Source organism: Manis pentadactyla, chromosome 12 (genome assembly GCF_030020395.1).
Source record: "Manis pentadactyla isolate mManPen7 chromosome 12, mManPen7.hap1, whole genome shotgun sequence".
In the NCBI taxonomy this organism is placed as follows: Eukaryota; Metazoa; Chordata; class Mammalia; order Pholidota; family Manidae; genus Manis; species Manis pentadactyla.
In genome coordinates this window covers 15,440,644-15,460,788 of record NC_080030.1, presented here as the reverse complement: position 1 = coordinate 15,460,788, position 20,145 = coordinate 15,440,644, and the positions used below count along the sequence as shown (strand labels likewise).

General features: G+C 38.8%; 1 pseudogene; it reads left to right on the top strand.

The window, feature by feature from the left end:
• Positions 1–12,897: 12,897 nt before the first annotated feature.
• On the top strand, positions 12,898–13,910 carry LOC118921063 (olfactory receptor 7E24-like; annotated as a pseudogene).
• The last annotated feature ends 6,235 nt before the right edge of the window (positions 13,911–20,145 follow it).

Sequence of the window (20,145 nt, the reverse complement as noted above, 5' to 3'; positions counted from 1 at the left end):
TCTGCTCTGGACAAGATAAAAGGCTCTTTAAGACAGTGTGCACAGCAGTGGTTTTTAACCAGGAGAAATTTTACCCACTAGGTGACATTGGCAATATCTTGACACAACTTTGAATGTCACAGTTGGGATTAGGGGGCCTGCTGGTATCTATTGGAAGGAGACCAGGAATTCAGGGAATGCACCAGACAGCGCCCACAACAAGGAGCTCTGTGGCCCAGATACCAGTGGTGCTAAACTTGAGAGAGCATGGTGTACAGCTAGCCCATTTCCATGGCAGCCTCCATCTCTACTGAGATCCAAAGGAAACCCTGAGCCATAATAAGCTGGAATGTCTTCATTTTCACCACCTAGGGAACAGCAAAACTTCTCAGTGTCCGGTGAGCAAAGTCTCTGGACATATATGACCTTGCAATTTTGGAATGCTCAAATGGGATCCCTGTGTTAATAGTTGCTTTCGTCTCTATAGTGGTCTCATGTCATGGTCTGAGGACCATAGCCTTCATTCCCATGTTTTAGATTAATTCTACCATTTCTTCACCCGTGTGTTCTTGCCTTTTGTCATGTGACTTGTTTGGTCCAGTCAAATGTCAGGTAGTCAAATGCGAGCAGAGACTCAAAACTCATTGGTGCAGTTAGGCATGCTAAAGCACGCTGGCATTACAGTAGACACATAAGGGAGGTAAAAACAGACAAGGAGTCAGAAAGTTTTTGTTTTCACTTAAGGCAGTTATATTATCCCTGGCGATAAATCAAACCAAAGCCATCCAGTACCATCGAAGATTCATAAAGAAAGCACTACAGGTGTGGCTGCTTGGGGGCAGGACCATTTCGTTTCTGTGCAATCATAAATTCCTGCTTCACTCTCCCAGTTTTTTAGACTGAGAAGAGTTTAAAGGACCAAAATTAGTTTCAGAGATGCTCTAAGGGAAGGGTTAGCTTGGTTTATGACAAAAGAGAAGAGATAGAAGAAAACACTATTTAATATTTAATGAGCTTTCTTTCTCTGTCATTCATGTTTTAAGTCGTAACTTCCATGTATTCACTTACTTGATCATAAAAACTTTATGAGGCAAACGCTTATTAACATCATAGACATGGTGAAACAGAGGCACAAGGGAGCTCAGCTGACAAGGTTTATATTGGTAGCACACGGTGGGGATCACCTAATGTGATAAAACTTTGGTCACATGCTAAGTTCACACCAAATGTGGTCACCATGATTATAACTTCTACATACATAGTTTTATTTAAAATAAGAACTCCAACAATTCAAAACTGAACTTCCATTTCTATCTTTGTGATCCTGGACAAGTTCAAGCTGTGGATCTGGGCACATAATTTTAATTTATTCCAACCTATGATCTGTAAGACAAAAGTAGACTGTTAACTCTTTGCATAAATAAAATTTTATTGGAACACAGACTTGCTCATTCATGTACCTGTTATCTGAGGCTACTTTTGTGCTACCACGATGGAACTGAGTAGTTATAACAAAGGATGTGTGGTGGCCTACACAGCCTAAATTATTTGCTATCTGGCTCTTTGTAGGAAAATTTTACTCACCTCTGTCCAATATGATTGAGATCATAATTAGATTCCTTTATGGGGTTACTGTCATGAGGAGATCAAATATATGTAAAATTTTTGGGACACTGTTTAGCACACAGTAAAGCATCAATAAGTAAAGGTAGTGGTCATAATAATAGGGAAAAGCAAAATATTCATTTCTGGAGATGTTAAAATGGCATTTTGGTAAATTAAAACTGACCCAGATTTAAAATCTTAGTAGAACAGCAATATAAACAAAAAAATACGTATGCTAACAACCAATATAACGTTAAATGGTAGAACCTTTGAATCGTTTTCATCATAGAGAGCAAAGACACTCAGATGTCCATTCTATCACTGTTACATAATGCATAATGTTCAAGGGGAGGTAGCCTGTGCTTTTGGACAGAAATAGCAATAAGGAAAAAGACCACAATGATAAATTTCAGATAATAAAATTGTACTTAAAAAAACACCTAGAAATACTCTTAGAACAAAGAGTGTTAGAAAATGGCAATATACAATTTGTTTTCTAATATGTCAATATAAATCAGCAACAAATGAAACCAATGCGAGGGAAAAACATGTGAGAATGTTTCATGTTTTGATCTGGGTGATAGTTATGTGAGTGTATACACACGATAAAATCCATTGAGCTGTACATGTAAGATTTGTGCACTTTATTGTATGTATACCAAAGAAAAACATGAAAAAAAATTGAAGTAGGAAACTCTCCTTGCAGACATAAAAATGTTTAAATACAGGAATATTTACAGGTTCTGGTATGTAATTCTTAACAGTAACGATGGCAATATTCCTGATATTTCATCACTGTCATTTCAGTAAATCAAAAGTGCCATAGAATTTGCAAGTTAAAATAATCTAAGCTTTCGAGGAACAGCTTCTGTTTTGGACGTGCTACAGGAGTAGGCCAAGTACACGTGCCTCTGGGAAAGGGTAGGAATCAGAAGTAATTGAGCTGGACCAAGGACATTGACTTTCCTCCCACGGTTCCTCAAAACTGCAAAGCCTTAAGGGAATAGAGCTCATGGATCAATTTAGCCAATTATGAGTCCTGTGCATGGGGCTCCCAAGGCCATGCATCAATAATTGGCCTGTATCTCCACTCTTTCAGGTTGACAGTCCCCGTGTCTCCTCCTCCCAGTGTATTAATCTCCCTCAGGAGGCAAGCCTGACTCTGTCTTCCTGCTAGTCCTCAGGAAACAGCCACAGCCGTCACTGCGCACCAGGCAGGAGAGGGACAGCAGACTGGCCTTCCCTGGTCATGCAGCGGCAGAGTCACAGCGCAGCCCAGTGAGTGCCCTGGGAGACTGGGTGGAGGGGGCACTGGGAAATATTGTTTCCTTATTGCCAGGAGAAGCAGGACATCTGGGATGGGGATGGACCACTGGAGGGGCAGCAGCGTGCAAAGTTTCGCATCTGTGCGCTGTGAAGTAATGTTCCTGGTTCTGGAGGGAGTCCAAGAACTCTTAGTAGAGTTCTGCTTTCCTCCGACCCTGCTTCTGGACGCCATAGGCATTACTACAACTATAACAGGAAACAGGTCTGTCTGAACTGTCCCCGAAGAACTCAAAGGTCATGAAGTAGAGGTGAGGACGAATCCAGAAAGCATGGCATCACGAGTCTTCCCTAAGAACATCCTGAAGTGCGAGGAGCTAGCCGTTGTCTAGAGCTTGTTTCATTTTACCTGCATAGTCACACCCCAGAGAAAAGGAATGCACATTATTGTCATTTTACAGATGAACAAGGGAGCACAGCATTTAAATATATCTTGCCATGGGGTGAAATGCATGAAGTAGAGTTTCAATCTGGCCACCAAAATCCAGACACAGGGCACCAGGCACGCTATTCTCTCCTGCCAACATAACATGTCGTTCAACCTGCCAGGCCACTCTGGGCAGAGACCGCCCCGGTCACCGTGCTCTGCCCTTTGGAGGTTCCCAGTGGGCCTCTCAGAGACGACTGGATCCCCTTGCTTCATCAGCCACAGGAAGGACAGCTGAGATGAAGGCCAGGGTCAGAGAAGGATCAGCAGATAATTATTTAAGGCAGATCTCTCTCTCGCCACTGCTGCCATCTTCCTTGAAGTGTCTTCTTCCTCCTTCAGCTTGTGCTGTAGCCCTTCTCAGTCAGGGTGCTGGTTTCCATTCTCAGGAGTCCAAACTCAGATAAATGGTTTATCTCAACTAAATTTTGTTAAGACCTCTGGACGTCTGTGTTAAGCCTTGTGAAGGGCAGGGAAACAGTGTGAAGAGGAGCTTAGTGTATGGGCGTCAGACACTCACAAATTACGTTAATTCTGTCTGCTCTATTTCTTATCTCTTGTGTGATATGGGGCCAGTTCTTAGCATCTCTGTGTACATAGAAAGGTCAGAAAAAATTTCAGCTATTATTATTATTATTAAAAGTCTAGCTTCATACTGTTTGATTAAAATATCCTGTGATCTGCAGGTATGGATTTGTCTGACAGGACATTTAGTTTTGCCCTTATACAAGTAGATCCTTTCCAGAATATCCCTTAAAACAAGACAAGGTACAGCAGTACTGGTGTGTCTCTACAGCATGAACTTTCTATGAGCCTATTATTTTCCTTTTATAAAGTATATGTCACTATATACTCAAATATCAATTAAATATATTTAAGTGTCAAAAACTTGTGGAGATTTTAAACAATGAAAATTTTAAAGAAGGGAGAAATGGAAAGGGAAGACTAATTTGCCATCATAGACTGAGACATGTACAGCATTCTACATTTATTATATGAAGTCATGCCATGCTCTACTTCCCTGGGATGAGAAATGCTTTGATCTCTCTGCCATGTAACTAAATAAAAGCCATTAAGTATTTCTTGAGGTTAAATTTATCAGTAACTTACTGCTGCAATAATAATTTTATTCTGATTAAATTTCCATAACAATAAAGTGCCAAATTTCAGGGATATTATTCTTCCCATTTCTAGATAAGAAATGCCATCAGAAACTGGTTGAGATATTTACACACTCTCCAAATTTAGTGAAAGATGTTGGACTCAGACTACCTTTGTCCCAGATGGTTTCTCTTCACGGGACCACTGAAGTCACCTGTGAATCTGGGAATGGAAAAAGTCGTTCACTGGGGTCTGTCTGGTGTGCCTATTGTGGCTCATAGGGTTTCCAAGAATAGTAATATTTTTTCCATCCTACTTTGAAAATATGAGGTATACAAATATTATTTCCTCTACAAGCTTAGAGTTTTAGGTGAGCCATCATGGAATAACGATTACTAGACAAACTTCAGGGATATACCTGATTCTATATTTCAGCAGTAAGAATAGGTAGTTGATTGTATCTGATTTTTTAAATGGGAAAATTATGCAGGCAACGAATAGCAGAATTAAATGAGCACTGATTTGAACAATCAAAAAACTATACTTCATATTTATATCATACACATTCTCACTTGTGTTATGTGGACAGGTAAATGAATTTGCATAAGATTGTCATGATAAGGAAATAAGCTAAGTTTTCAAGAAGACCGTTGAGACCTTCCCTAGTTGTATATCCTCAACTGTAAATAAGAGTATTCATTTGATGAGGAAACAGTACTTCACAAATTTTAGAATTAGAAATGCATTTTAACATTTTTATCAATCCTAACACCACAGAAACATTGGCAAGAGAATATACCTGTAAAATTCTAGACACTGGTTGCCTTTGAGGGACATGTATATATAGTGGAAAGAGATCATGAAGGGGGTGCAAGAAAGCTGAAATATTATTGGTAGTATTTCAAATCCCTATAGAATAAGCTATGAAGCACATATTACTGAATGCTCACATTTTTAATGTTTGATATGATGAGTGGGTTTTACTGATACTATTAAGAAATAGCATTAATGGAGGATTTACTAAGTGGTGGTATTCAAAAGCCGTGCTTCTCAGCTCTCACTGTACATTAGATTTATGAACAGATTCACATACAGAAATTCTACTCTAACTGGTTTTAGGCTGCAGCCAGCACCTCAGTATATTTTAAAAGATCCCCAGTTAATTATAATGGTCGATTGGGAGTGACCATCAGTGGTCTAAGCACTTTATATTTATTATTTCCTTTCATTTCTCAAAGTGACCCTATAAACTGGGTTCCATTCTTACCTCCGTTTACAATTCAGACTTTTTTAATATTATTCTCTGAATTACACATTTTTTTGCATTTTTTTCAAATTAAATCACGTTGTTACCTGCCAGGATGCACTATGACCTGAGCTGCCTACAATTGAGCATTGTAGACCCCACGATCAGGAAGGACTAACATTGAAGTTCTCAATCTAGTTTAAGAAGGCTGGGATTCAGTCAGCTTTGGGACATGACTTGGTTGTAAAACCTCAACTGTAAATAAGTGCTGATTTCATGAGGAAACAATGCTCCACAAATCTTAGAATTAGAAATGTATTGAAACATTTTTTAAGGTTATCATTGACAAATAATCTAATGAAGGTTTCTCATGAGCAACATTCTGGTTTCAGTGTTCCCCCATGTTATCAAGTCCCCGCCACCGCACTGTAATCAGTGTTCATCAGCATAGCAAGATGCTGTAGAGTCATTACTGTCTTCTCCGTGCTGTACTGCCTTCCCCAAGACCCACCTATATAGTGAGTGCTAATTATACAGGCCCTCAATCCCTTTCTCCTTCCTTCCCTACCTAATATCCCCAACCCCTTCCATCTGGTAACCGCTAGTCCCTTCTTGGAGTCTGTGAGTCAGCTGCTGTTTTGTTCCTTCAGTTTTGCTTGTTACACTCCACAAATGAGGAATGTCTTTTGGTACTTGACTTTCTCCATCTGGATTATTCACTAAGCATAATACTGTCTATCACCATCCACATTGTTGCAAATGGTAGATTTGTTTTCTTCTTATGGCTTAATAGTATTCTGTTGTGTATATGTACCATATCTTTATCCATTTATCTCCTGATGGACACTTAGGTGCCTTCCATATCTTGGCTATTGTAAATAGGGCTGCGGTAAACATAGGGGTGCATAATTCTTTTTGAATCTGGGATCTTGTATTCTTTGGGTAAATTCCTAAGAGTGTAATTACTGGGTCAAATTGTATTTCTACTTTTAGTTTATTAAGGAACCTCCATATTGCTTTCCACAATGATTGGACTAATTTACATTCCCACCAGCAGTGTAGGAAGGTTCCCATTTCTAAACATCCTCCCCAGAATTTGTTGTTTCTTGTCTTTTGGAAGTTGGGCATCCTAACTGGTGTGAGGTAATATCTCATTGCATTTAAAATTTGCATTTCCTGATAATTAGTGATGTGGAGCATCTTTTCATGTGTCTGTTGGCCATCTGAAATTCTTCTTTGGAGAAGTGTCTGTTCAGATCCTCTGCCCATTTTTAATCGGGTCATTTGTTTTTTGTGTGTTGATGCATGTGCGCTCTTTATATATTTTGGATGTTAACCCCTTGTCAGATAAGACATTTACTAATATATTCTCCCTTACTGTAGAATGCCTTTTTGTTCTGCTGATGGTGTCCTTTGCTGTACAGAGGCTTTTTAGTTTGATGTAGTCCCACTTGTTCATTTTTGCTTTTGTTTCACTTTCAGAAGAAGATGTTTTCAGGAAAACGTTGCTCATGTTTATATTCAAGAGGTTTTTACCTATGTTTTCTTCTAAGTGTTTTATGGTTTCATGACTTACATTTAGGTCTTTGGTCCATTTTGAGTTTACTTTTGTGTATGGAGTTAGACAATAGTCCAGTTTTATTCTCTTGCATGTAGCTGTCCTGTTTTGCTGCAGTTGTTGAAGAGGCTGCTGTTTCCTCATTGTATGTCCATGCTTCCTTTATTGTATATTAATTGGCCATGTATATGTAGGTTTATATCTGGGCTCTCTATTCTGTTCCATTGATCGATGGATCTGTTCCTGTGCCAGTAACAAATTGTTTTCATACTATGGCTTTGTAGTACAGCTCGAAGTTGGGAAGCATAATCCTGCCAGCTTTATTCTTCCTTCTCAGGATTGCGTTGGCTATTAAGGGTCTTTTGTGGTTCCACATGAATTTTAAAACTATTTGCTCTAGTTTGTTGAAGAATGCTGTAGGCATTTTGATTGGGATTGCATTGAATTTGTAGATTGCTTTAGGCAGGATTACCATTTTGAGTACATTAGTTCTTCTTATGCATGAGCATGGAATGTATTTGCATTTATTGGTGTCTTCTTTAATTTCCCTCATGGGTGTTTTGTAGTTTTCAGGGTATAGGTCTATCACGTCCTTGGGTAGGTTTATTCCTAGGTATTTTATTCCTTGTGATGCAACTGTAAAGGGAGTTGTTTTCCTGATTTCTCTTTCTGCTGTTTCATTGTTAGTGTATAGTAATGCAACAGATTTCTGCATATTAATTTTGTATCCTGCAACTTTGGTGAATACAGTTATTAGTTCAAGTAGTTTTTGGGTGGATTGTTAAGGGCTTTTTATGTACAATATCATGCCATCTGCAAACAGTGCCTGTCTTTGTTTTGCTCTGGAGCAGCAGGTTGTTGGTACCTGTTATGTACAAACAACTGGAATCTCTGTCTCTCCATGTATTCAGCCTGCCTTTGCTTTCCAACCCCACTAATCTCCAGAGCACCATTTAATATGGGTTGGTGCTCCAGGAGCAGAGCTCCAGGGATGAGTGTTTACCAGTCCTGGGCTTCTACTCCCTTCCCTCCCCATTTCTTTTTCTCCTGCCTGTGAGCTGGGGTGGGGGAGGGAGGGCTTGTTTCCTGCCAGACCATGGCTTTGTTAATTTACCTTTTTTCGGGGGGGCGGGAAGAAGGATTACCTCTTTATTGAGTACACCTTTAAAAATGGGAAGAGTGTATTCTGCCCATTCCCACATGAAAACTAACTGAAGGAAAATTTCCCCTCAAGACAAAATATTTTGTTTGAGAAAAGATTTTAACACTTTCAACAAGAGGGTTTTTCTCTGCCCCTCAGAATTATAATATTGAAAAAAATGAGAAGACTCTATTTTCTGCTGTAGGTTAATATTATACTGACCAATTTGAATTTCATGGATGGAATGGATATTCTTTTATTTATTTATTTTTTATTATTTATTTTTTATTTTTTTATTTTATTTTAATTTTTTAGATAATTATTTTTTATTGAAGGGTAGTTGACGCACAGTATTACATTACATTAGTTTCAAGTGTACAACACAGTGATAAAATATTTATATACATAATTCTAGGTTCCAGCTATCACCCTACCAAGCTGTTACAATATCTTGACTATATTCCTTATGCTATACATTACATCCCGCTTACTTATTTATTTTACCATTGGAAGTCTGTCCTTTTTTTTTTTTTTTGTGAGGGCATCTCTCATATTTATTGATCAAATGGTTGTTAACGACAGTAAAATTCTGTATAGGGGAGTCAATGCTCAATGCACAATCATTAATCAACCCCAAGCCTAATTTTCATCAGTCTCCAATCTTCTGAGGCATAACAAACAAGTTCTTACATGGAGAACAAATTCTTACATAATGAATAAGTTACATAGTGAACAGTACAAGGGCAGTCATCACAGAAACTTTCGGTTTTGCTCATGCATTATGAACTCTAAACAGTCAGTTCAAATATGAATACTCATTTGGTTTTTATACTTGATTTATATGTGGATACTACATTTCTCTCTTTATTATTATTATGTTTAATAAAATGCTGAAGTGGTAGGTAGATATAAGATAAAGGTAGAAAACATAGTTTAGTGTTGTAAGAGAGCAAATGTAGATGATCAGGTGTGTGCCTGTAGACTATGTGTTAATCCAAGCTAGACAAGGGCAATAAAACATCCACGTATGCAGAAGATTTCTCTCAGAATGGGGAGTTGAGGTTCTAAGCCTCACCTCTGTTGATCCCCAATTTCTCACCTGATGACCCCCCTGCGACTGTGCCTGTCTTAGGTTGTTCCTCCCTTGAGGAATCTTACCCGTCTCTGGCTAACCAGTCATCTTCCAGGGCCATACAGGGAAATGTTAAGTTGGTAAGTGAGAGAGAAGCCTTATTGTTTGAAATGGTTAGCTTTTTATTTCTTTGCATATTTATGCCCTGTAGCTTCTGTGCCCAGCATTTGTCTTGAGGTATCTTTACCACTTGGAAGAATTATGATACTCGGTAAATTTGATATGAGGCACAAATTCTATTTAAGGGTTGTAATTAGGAAGGAAGAAGTAAAGCTATAGAAGTAGCAGGCGGAAGAAAACATGGGAAGATTGATTATTTCTTTGACATATCTTCTTGTAGAGTAACTTCAGCATGTATAGGTTTTAAGCTACTACTTAAATTGCGCACACACATTAACATAATAGGAGTATAGTTACATAACCAAGGCATATCTGTAATTACCAGCCATCTCCAGTGAAACCAAGGAAACCAGTTAGGCACCTTAGGCATTTGTGAAAACTTATCTATGATATGGTGGATATTGTCCAACTGAACTTGAACAGTCTGAGAGAAATCAGACAAATTAAAACAACCCATTCCTGGGGAATGTTCACCTCCCTTATGTTCTTTTAACAGTAAATAGTCTGTAGTTGTAAGATTTTAGAGCGCTACAATTTGCACTTCTCCTAATTCTTGGTTGAGTTCCAACAGTACAGATCCAGTCAAATTTGTTGTTTTACTGTATGCACATGCCAGCTTAGGTATCTCCTTCATTCCCATGGCAACTACAGGAGCTGGTGGGATGAGTGCATCTATAGCTGTAGCAGTGCGTGGATCTTTGTTGGGGTTTTTTGATGATCATCTTCTGGCATGAGTCTTCCAGAGAGTGCTGATGTTGGAAGTTCTCTTTCATATCGTATCTTAGTTCATTTTTGGGGTAGCCCAATTAGGCTTTGATCTTCTGTATAAACGCAAACAGACCCTTTGCCCACACTTTTATATGCCTTTTATACCCTTGTGTAGAACTCATTGGAGGTTACCACACAGGAACTGCCCTTTTTTTTGTTTTGTTTGTTTGTTTTGTTTTTGGTATCACTAATCTACACTTACATGACGAATATTATGTTTACTAGGCTCTCCCCTGTACCAGGTCTCCCCTATAAACCCCTCTTACAGACACTGTCCATCAGCATAGCAAAATATTGTAGAATCACTACTTGCCTTCTCTGTGTTGTAAAGCCCTCCCTTTTCTCCTACCCCCCCCATGCATGTTAATCTTAATACCCCCCTACTTCGCCACCCTTTATCCCTCCCTACCCACCCATCCTCCCCAGTCCCTTTCCCTTTGGTACCTGTTAGTCCATTCTTGAGTTCTGTGATTCTGGTGCTGTTTTGTTCCTTCAGTTTTTCCTTTGTTCTTATATTCCACAGATAAGTGAAATCATTTGGTATTTCTCTTTCTCTGCTTGGCTTGTTTCACTGAGCATAATACCCTCCAGCTCCATCCATGTTGCTGCAAATGATTGGATTTGCCCTTTTCTTATGGCTGAGTAGTATTCCATTGTGTAAATGTACCACATCTTCTTTATCCATTCATCTATCGATGGACATTTAGGTTGCTTCCAACTCTTGGCTATTTTAAATAGTGCTGTGATAAACATAGTGGTGCACTGATCTTTCTCATACTTGATTGCTGCATTCTTAGGGTAAATTCCTAGGAGTGCAATTCCTGGGTCAAATGGTAAGTCTGTTTTGAGCATTTTGATGTACCTCCATACTGCTTTCCACAATGGTTGAACTAACTTACATTCCCACCAGAAGTGTAGGAGGGTTCCCCTTTCTCCACAGCCTTGCCAACATTTGTTGTTGTTTGTCTTTTGGATGGCAGCCATCCTTACTGGTGTGAGGTGATACCTCATTGTAGTTTTAATTTGCATTTCTCTGATAATTAGCGATGTGGAGCATCTTTTCATGTGTCTGTTGGCCATCTGTATTTCTTTTTTTGGAGAACTGTCTGTTCAGTTCCTCTGCCCATATTTTAATTGGGTTATTTGTTTTTTGTTTGTTGAGGCGTGTGAGCTCTTTATGTATTCTGGATGTCAAGCCTTTATCGGATGTGTCATTTTCAAATATATTCTCCCATACTGTAGGGATCCTTTTTGTTCTATTGATGTTGTCTTTTGCTGTACAGAAGCTTTTCAGCTTAATATAGTCCCACTTACTCATTTTTGCTGTTGTTTTCCTTGCCCGGGGAGATATGTTCAAGAAGAGGTCACTCATGTTTATGTCTAAGAGGTTCGTGCCTATGTTTTCTTCCAAGAGTTTAATGGTTTCATGGCTTACATTCAGGTCTTTGATCAATTTTGAGGTTACTTTAGTATATGGGGTTAGACAATGGTCCAGTTTCATTCTCCTACATGTAGCTGTCCATTTTTGCCAGCACCATCTGTTGAAGAGACTGTCATTTCGCCATTGTATGTCCAGTTAATTTACCTTTTTCTATGAACTCTTCTCTTTTCCCCAGATGTAGGCAGTCTGTTCTGCATTCTTTGGGTAGCTTTTTCAGGAGTAGTTATATTTGCTGTACTTTTGTGTTATGTGTGGTTATGTGAAGAGGTTTCTGCCTCACTTCTCATGCCACCATCTTTTTCCCCTGCTGCTAAAGTTTAAATATTTCTATCAATGCAATATATAGCAGAGATTTAAATGCAGAAAGCATCCTCAAGCACAAAGGCTGTCCTTGACATGCTGTAGAGTTGATACAAACAGTGCTGTGTACAAAACTTCATATTAGGATTAATGTTCACAAAAAACCTTAAACACAACTCACATAGGTGGGTAAGCACTTAGTTCCACTGAGGACAGATATCAGAAAACCAAATCATAATGAAAATCCGTCTAGATAACTGTCATATCAAAATTCTAACTGATTAAACAGAACTTGACATTCATTTAGAATTCAGGTAATATTACAGAGTGTTTATAAATGCTCCATAATAAGGGAATGTCTTGTAATGCAGTTGGATAAGTTAAAGTATATTTGATTGTTTCCTAATGTCTTTTAATTGGAGTGAATTTTTTTATCAGAGAATGATATTTTTATCCCATCTATTTTCTTCAAATGAGGGGACAGATATGTAAGTGCAATCGTGAATGTATCAGCTCTAAATCATTTGCTCCTCTGTCACACTTTAGCTCATTGTCTCTGAAGTGGGTATATATAGAAACAGGTAAATAGACAAGAAATCAATGAGTCAAGATATGTAAAAGTAAATGAGTTGGCCACCAGTGACAAATATTGCTCAAGGTCCTGCAGTCTATGATCTTCAGTATTTGAAGTCTTTACTTCGATTTGCTTGAATTCAAAATGTAGATGGAGTGCTGGCTTCCTGTGCGCTTGTTTCATTCATTCCCAGCATTTTTTTCCTTTCTAGGAGGTGTCTCAGCTACATGGGAACAAAGAATCTAACAGCCATCTCAGAATTCCTCCTCCTGGGCCTCTCAGATGATCCAGAACTGCAGCCCCTCCTACTTGGGCTGTTCCTGTCCATGTACCTTGCCACCGTCCTGGGGAACCTGCTCATCATCCTGGACGTTGGTTCTGACCCCCACCTCCACACCCCCATGTACTTCTTCCTCTCCATCCTGTCCTTGGCTGACATTGGTTTCACCTCCACCACGGTCCCCAAGATGATACTGGACAATCAGTCTCATAGCAGAGTCATCTCCTATGCAGGCTGCCTGACTCGGATGTCTATTTTTATTGTTTTTGGATGTATGGACAGCATATTGCTGACTGCAATGGCCTGTGACCGATTTGTGGCCATCTGTCACCCCCTGCACTACCCAGTGATTATGAATCCCCGTCTATGCGGCCTGCTAGTTTTGGCGTCATTTTTCATCAGCCTTTTGGACTCCCATTTGCACAGTCTGATGGTTGTACAACTCACCTTCTTCATAGATGTGGAACTGCCTAATTTCTTCTGTGGCCCTTCTCAGCTATTCAACATCGCTTGCTTTAAAATCCCCACCAGTGCCATATTAATGTATTTTACTGGTGCCATTTTTGGTGGTGTTCCGGTGTCAGGGATCCTTCTCTCTTACTATAAAATCGTTTCCTCCTTTCTGAGAGACCCTCTGCAGGTGGGAAGTCCAAAGCCTTCTCCACCTGTGGCTCTCACTTGTTAGTTGTTTGCTTGCTTTACGGCTCGGGCCTTGGGGTGTACCTCAGTTCAGATGCGTCACGTGCCCACAGGAAGCGTGCGGTGGCCTCATTGATGTACACAGTGGTCACCCCCATGCTGAACCCCTTCATCTACAGCCTGAGGAACAGGGACTTGATGGGCGCCGTGCGGAGGCTCCTCAGGGGAGCCTCCAAATCTCAATGCCTATGCCACCTTTCTCAGCATGCAGGTTGAAAAATTCAGTGAAACCAAATAGCTGGAGCATGAAGTTGTGCCCATTTGGTTCCATGATTTTTGTGGTTCTTGTGCCTGTCAATACCCTCAGTGTTTCCTATCTCAGTATTGATTATTTGATGCATTATCAGCGGGATTGTGGCAGTTCTGTGGGAACCTATCCTCATACAATCAGTGCATGAGTAAATCATTATACAGGAGTGGAGCATTTCTTTTCTCATCTATGATCCCTGCATTCTGGAGAAGCATACAACTTAGGATTTTTTAAGAATTGCAATCCTGAATCCTTTCGAAAATTCACAGCTATTCACATCCAAAGAACTTTTGGATGCATGTTATGAGAAAGATTGCCCATAACTGGCTCTCATCTCTGGCTTTCTGTTACAATCACTGGGGAGCTTTAAAAGTATGGATGAATCCTCTTCACCATAGACCATGATTTCATTTGACTTAAGTGTAGCCTTAGCATGAGGATTTAAAAATGATCCCCATTGGCTGTCATGTATAATCAAGGCTGGAACTACTGATATAAGTACATGTTTGTTCAGTGAAATCTAGTGTGTTTGAATCCTTTTCTGCTCATGACTAGGTGATGAAGTTCTCAAAGTGATCTCAGCTCACACGAGGGACGAAAGCAAGTTCCCCCTGGGAATGGGAAATGTGATTTTACCCAACATCCTTGATATTCCTCTACCTACCTTTTCCTTGTGTACCTTGCAACTGCATATCTGTGTTGATAATAAGATGCTGTCCCCCTGTGCACTTTACTTCAGCAAAGGTAGCGACCTCCCTTCACTAGTAACACTACAGGGCTAAACTTGAAGATGTTCCTCCCTATTTCTTATCCTGAGAAATCAGCCTGTGCCTCTGATGTGTGTGCACTATGCGGGTGCCCATCTTTCCTTTAGACATGCTGCACGTAGTTTGTTCAGCGTGCTGGGACTCTCTGAAAACATGTCTAATAACTAGTTTAATTTATTTGACCTTTGGCCAGTAACTAAACTGTCTATCGACTTCATGATGAGGAACTTTCATACTAGATAAGGGAACACCCTTTAAAGAGGTTAAAGCCATGCAGACTTAATAAGAAGAACTATCCCCAATCAAAAATGACCAAACTAGGGTTTTGATTCCTTTGTTTTTCATGAGGTGATATAAAAAGCTTTGGATATGATCTACTCTGGAAAAAATGAATAGGATATGCCTACATTTCTGAAAGCCAAATAAACGGAAAAAAGTTTTGGAATTTGCCAAGGTAATTGTGATGGCTCATTTAATGTTTCCGTTTGGCCCGACTTTGTTGCTCAGATATTTGGCCAATTATTCTGGATGTTTCTGTAAAAGTGTTTTATGGCTGAGATTAGCATTTAGATCAATGCAGTTTGAGTAAAGCTGAGAACCCTCTATATAGGTGTGGTTCTTACCCAATCAGTTAAAAGCCTTCATAGAAAGAAACTGATATGGTAGAGCAAGAAACCCTGCCAGCAGACTGCCTCTTGACTGAATTAGAATACCTCACTGTTTCCAGCCTGCTGGTCTACCCTGTAAAATTTGGGCTGGCTACCTCTCCACAATCCTGTGTACAAATTTCTTAAATCTCCCTTCTATTATATATATATATATATATATATATATATATATATATATATATATATATATATATATGTTTCTCTGGAAAACCTCATTCAGCAAGGTTTCCTTTGACATCTCATTTTCTATTCTCCCCAGAGGTAAAACTCTCTTTTTTCATTCTTAAAACTTTGAAATTCAGAATGAATGCTACTAATATAAACACAATGCATGGGGAAAAGCCTAGATGGAAATATGCCAAACAAGTCCACAGTAGCTATCTAGAATGTTGCTATTAACTCTGTTCTAAGGGAGGCATCACAGATAAAAGGAAGAGTATGGGATTTAAAGACACACTCCATCTAGATCTCAGCAAAAATTTGATACCTGTGGCACCTCAGTGCACTTCAGATTCTTCATTAGAGAACAGGCACTCTCTGGGATGGAGGACACATCTGCAATCTATAAGTCTGCTAATTGGTTAATCTCCAAAATATATAACGAACTCCTATGAATCAACAGTAAAAAAAAACCTAATAACCTGGTTAATGAACATGCTAAGGATGGAAGCACACATTACTCTAAAGAATGTATACACATGGCTAACAGGTATATGAAAAAGTACTCATTATCACTATTTATCAGGGAAATGCAAATTAAAACCACCCTGAGATGTCACTTCACAGCTGTCAGGATGGTTATTATAAAAAAGAAAGATCACAACTGTTGGCAAGTTTGTGGAGGAATTGAAACACTTGTAAAATGTAAGTGCAAATTATTTATATATTATTTATTATTTACTTTGGTATCATTTATATACAATTACATGAACAACATTGTGGTTACTAGTTTACCCTCATTATCAATTCCCCACCACATACCGCAGTACAGTCACTATCCATCAGTGTAGTAAGATGCTATAGAATCACTACTTGTCTATTCTGTGTTCCATTGCCTTCCCCATGTCCCCTCACTTCATTATGTGTGTTAATCATAATGCCCTTTATTCCCCTTCTCCCTCCCTTCCCAACCCCTTTGCCCCCAGTCCCTTTCCCTTTTGTAACTGTTAGTCCATTCTTGGGTTCTGTGAGTCTGCTGCTGTTTTGTTCATTCGTTTTGCTTTGTTCTTATGCTCCACAGATGAGTGAGATCACTTAGTACATGTCTTTCTCCACCTGGTTTATTTCACTGAGCATAATACTCTCTAGCTTCATCCATGTTGCAAATGGTAGGATTTGTTTTATTCTCACAGCTGAGTAATATTCCATTGTGTATATGTACCCCTTCTTCTTTATCCATTCATCTAATGATGGACACTTAGGTTGCTTCCATTTCTTGGCTATTATAAATAGTGCTGTGATAAACATAGGGGTGCATATGTCTTTTTTGAGACTGGCTCCTGCATTCTTAGGGTAAATTGCTTTGAGTGGAAATCCTGGGTCAAATGGTATTTGTATTTTAAGAATTTTAAGGAACCTCCTATTGTTTTCCACAATGGCTGAACTAATTTACATTCCCACCAGCAGTGCAGGAGGGTTCCCCTTTCTCCACATCCTCACCAACATTTGTTGTTCCTGCTCTTTTCTATGTTGGCCATCCTAACTGGTGTGAGGTGATATCTCATTGTGGTTTTAATTTGCATTCCCTGATTATTAGTGATGTGGAGCATCTTTTTATGTGCTTGTCTCCCATATGAATTTCTTCTTTGAAGAATTGTCTGTTCATATCTTCTGCCACATCATATATGTGGAATCAAGGTTTATAGATGTTTTAATAGGGTTATTTGCTTTTTGGGTGTAGAGGCATATTAGTTCTTTATATATTTTGGATGTTAACCCCTTATCAGATAAGTCATTTGCAAGTATGTTCTCCCATACTGTAGGATGCCTTTTTGTTCTGCTGATCGTGTCCTTGGCTGTACAGGAGCTTTTCAGCATGATGTAGCCTCAGTTGTTCATTGTTTGCTTTGCTAACCTTGCCAGAAGAGGTGCGTTCAGGCAAAACTTGCCCATGTTTATATTCAAGAGATTTTTGCCTATGTTTTCTTCTAAGAGTTTTATCATTTCATTACTTACATTCAGGTATTTGTAAGGGTAAATTTTTAAAAATGTGGTAGCCACTATGCAAAATAGTATGAAGCTTCTTTAGAAAATTAAAAATAGAGTTCCACAGGATCCGGCATAACTTCTTGGTATATACACAAGAGAATCGAGATCAAGATATCTAAGTGAAATTTGCATTCCTGTTTTCATTGCAGTACTAGCCAGAATAGCGAAGAACTGGGAACAGCCTAAACTCTACATGTCCATTGACAATGAATAAATCAACTGTGATTACATATTATAATTTGTCCTGATTCAAAAAAGTTGATTCTGCATTTGCAGCAACATGGGTAAACCCTGAAGACATTGTGCTCAATGAAATAAGCCAACCCCAGAGAGACTAATACTGCGTGATTCCACATATATGATGTACCTAAAATAGTCAAATTCATTGAATCGTAGGGTGGAATGGTGGCTGCCATGGGCTGGCAGAAGAGGAGTTGGAGAGTTACCAATCAAATAGTATAAAGTTTCAGTCAAGGGAGGTGAATAAACTCTAGAGATCAGAAGTACAGCATTATGCCTACCCTCAATGATAATTTATTACCAAGTCTTGTTAAAATAGTATATCTTATGTTAAGCATTCTTTCCATGGTAAAAAGTTGTCCTTAGAGACAAAACTATGAAGCAGGAAAATGGAAATACTATTAGATCCTTTTTTTTTTGTCTTCTACTTCATTATTTATTAATTTATTTATTTATTTTGGCATCATATATCTACAATTACATGAAGAACATTATGTTTACTAGGTCCACCCCATTCACCAAGTCCCCCCGACATACCCCTTTGAAGAACAGACAATTCTTCAAAGAAGAAAGTCTCTATTCTGTTCCACTGGTCTGTGGCTCTTTTCTTGTGCCAGTACCAAATTGTCTTGATTACTGTGACTTTGTAGTAGAGCTTGAAGTTGGGAAGTGAGATTCCCCCCCCTTTATTCTTCCTTCTCAGGATTGCTTTGGCTATTCGGGGTCTTTGGTGGTTCTATATGAATTTTTGAACTATTTGTTCCAGTTCATTGAAGAATGCTGTTGGTAATTTGATAGGGATTGCATCGAATCTGTATATTTCTTTGGACAGGATAATTTTGACGATATTAATTCTTCCTAGCCAGGAGCATGGGATGAGTTTCCATTTGTTAGTGACCTCTTCAATTTCTCTTAAGAGTGTCTTGTAGTTTTCAAGGTATAGGTCTTTCCCTTACTTGGTTAGGTTTATTCCTAGGTATTTTATTATTTTTGATGCTGTTGTGAATGCAATTGTTTTCCTGATTTCTCTTTCTATTAGTTCATTGTTAGTGTATAGGAAACCACAGATTTCTGTGTGTTAATTTTGTATCCTGCAACTTTGCTGAATTCTTATATTAGTTCTAGTAGTATTGCAGTGGAGTCTTTAGGGTTTTTTGTATACAATATCATGTCATCTGCAAATAGTGACAGTTTGACTTCTTCTTTACCTATCTGGATTCCTTTTATTTCTTTGTTTTGTCTGATTGCCGTGGCTAGGACCTCCAGTACTACATTGAATAAGTGGGGAGAGTGGGCATCCCTGTCTTGTTCCCAATCTCAGAGGAAAAGCTTTCAGCCTCTTGCTGTTCAGTATGATGTTAGCTGTGGGCTTATCATATATCGCCTTTATTTTGTTGAGGTCATTGCTCTCTATGCCCATTTTGTTGAGAGTTTTTATCATGAATGGATGTTGAATTTTGTCGAATACTTTTTCAGCATCTATGGAGATGATCTTGTGGTTTTTGTCCTTCTTTTTGTTGATGTGGTGGATGATGTTGATGGATTTTCGAATGTTGTACCATCCTTGCATCCCTGGGATGAATCCTACTTGGTCATGGTGTATGATCCTCCTGATGTAGTTCTGAATTCGGTTTGCTAATATTTTGTTGAGTAATTTTGCATCTATGTTCATCAGGGATATTGGTCTGTAGTTTTTTATTTTGGTGGGGTCTTTGCCTGGTTATGGTATTAGGGTGATGTTGGCTTCATAGAATGAGTTTGGGAGTATTCCCTACTCTTCCATTTTTTGGAAAACTTTAAGGAGAATGGGAGTTATGTCTTCTCTGTGTGTTTGATAAAATTCTGAGGTAAATCCGTCTGGCCTGGGTGTTTTGTTCTTTGGTAGTTTTTTGATTACTGCTTCAATTTCGGTGCTGTAATTGGTCTGTTTAGATTTTCTGTTTCTTTTGGGTCACTCTTGGTAGGTTGTACTTTTCTAGGAAGTTGTCCATTTCTCCTATGTTTTCCAGCATGTTAGCATATAGATTTTCACAGAATTCTCTAATAATTCTCTGTATTTCTGTGGGGTTTGTCGTGATTTTTCCTTTCTCATTTCTGATTCTGTTGATGTGTTTTGACCCTCTTTTTCTCTTAATAAGTCTGGCTAGAGGCTTATCTGTTTTGTTTATTTTCTTGAAGTACCAGCTCTTGGTTTCATTGATTTTTTCTATTGTTTTATTCTTCTCAATTTTATTTGTTTTTTCTCTGATCTTTATTATGTCCCCCTGTCTGCTGACCTTAGGCCTCATTTGTTCTTCTCTTTCCAATTTCTATAATTG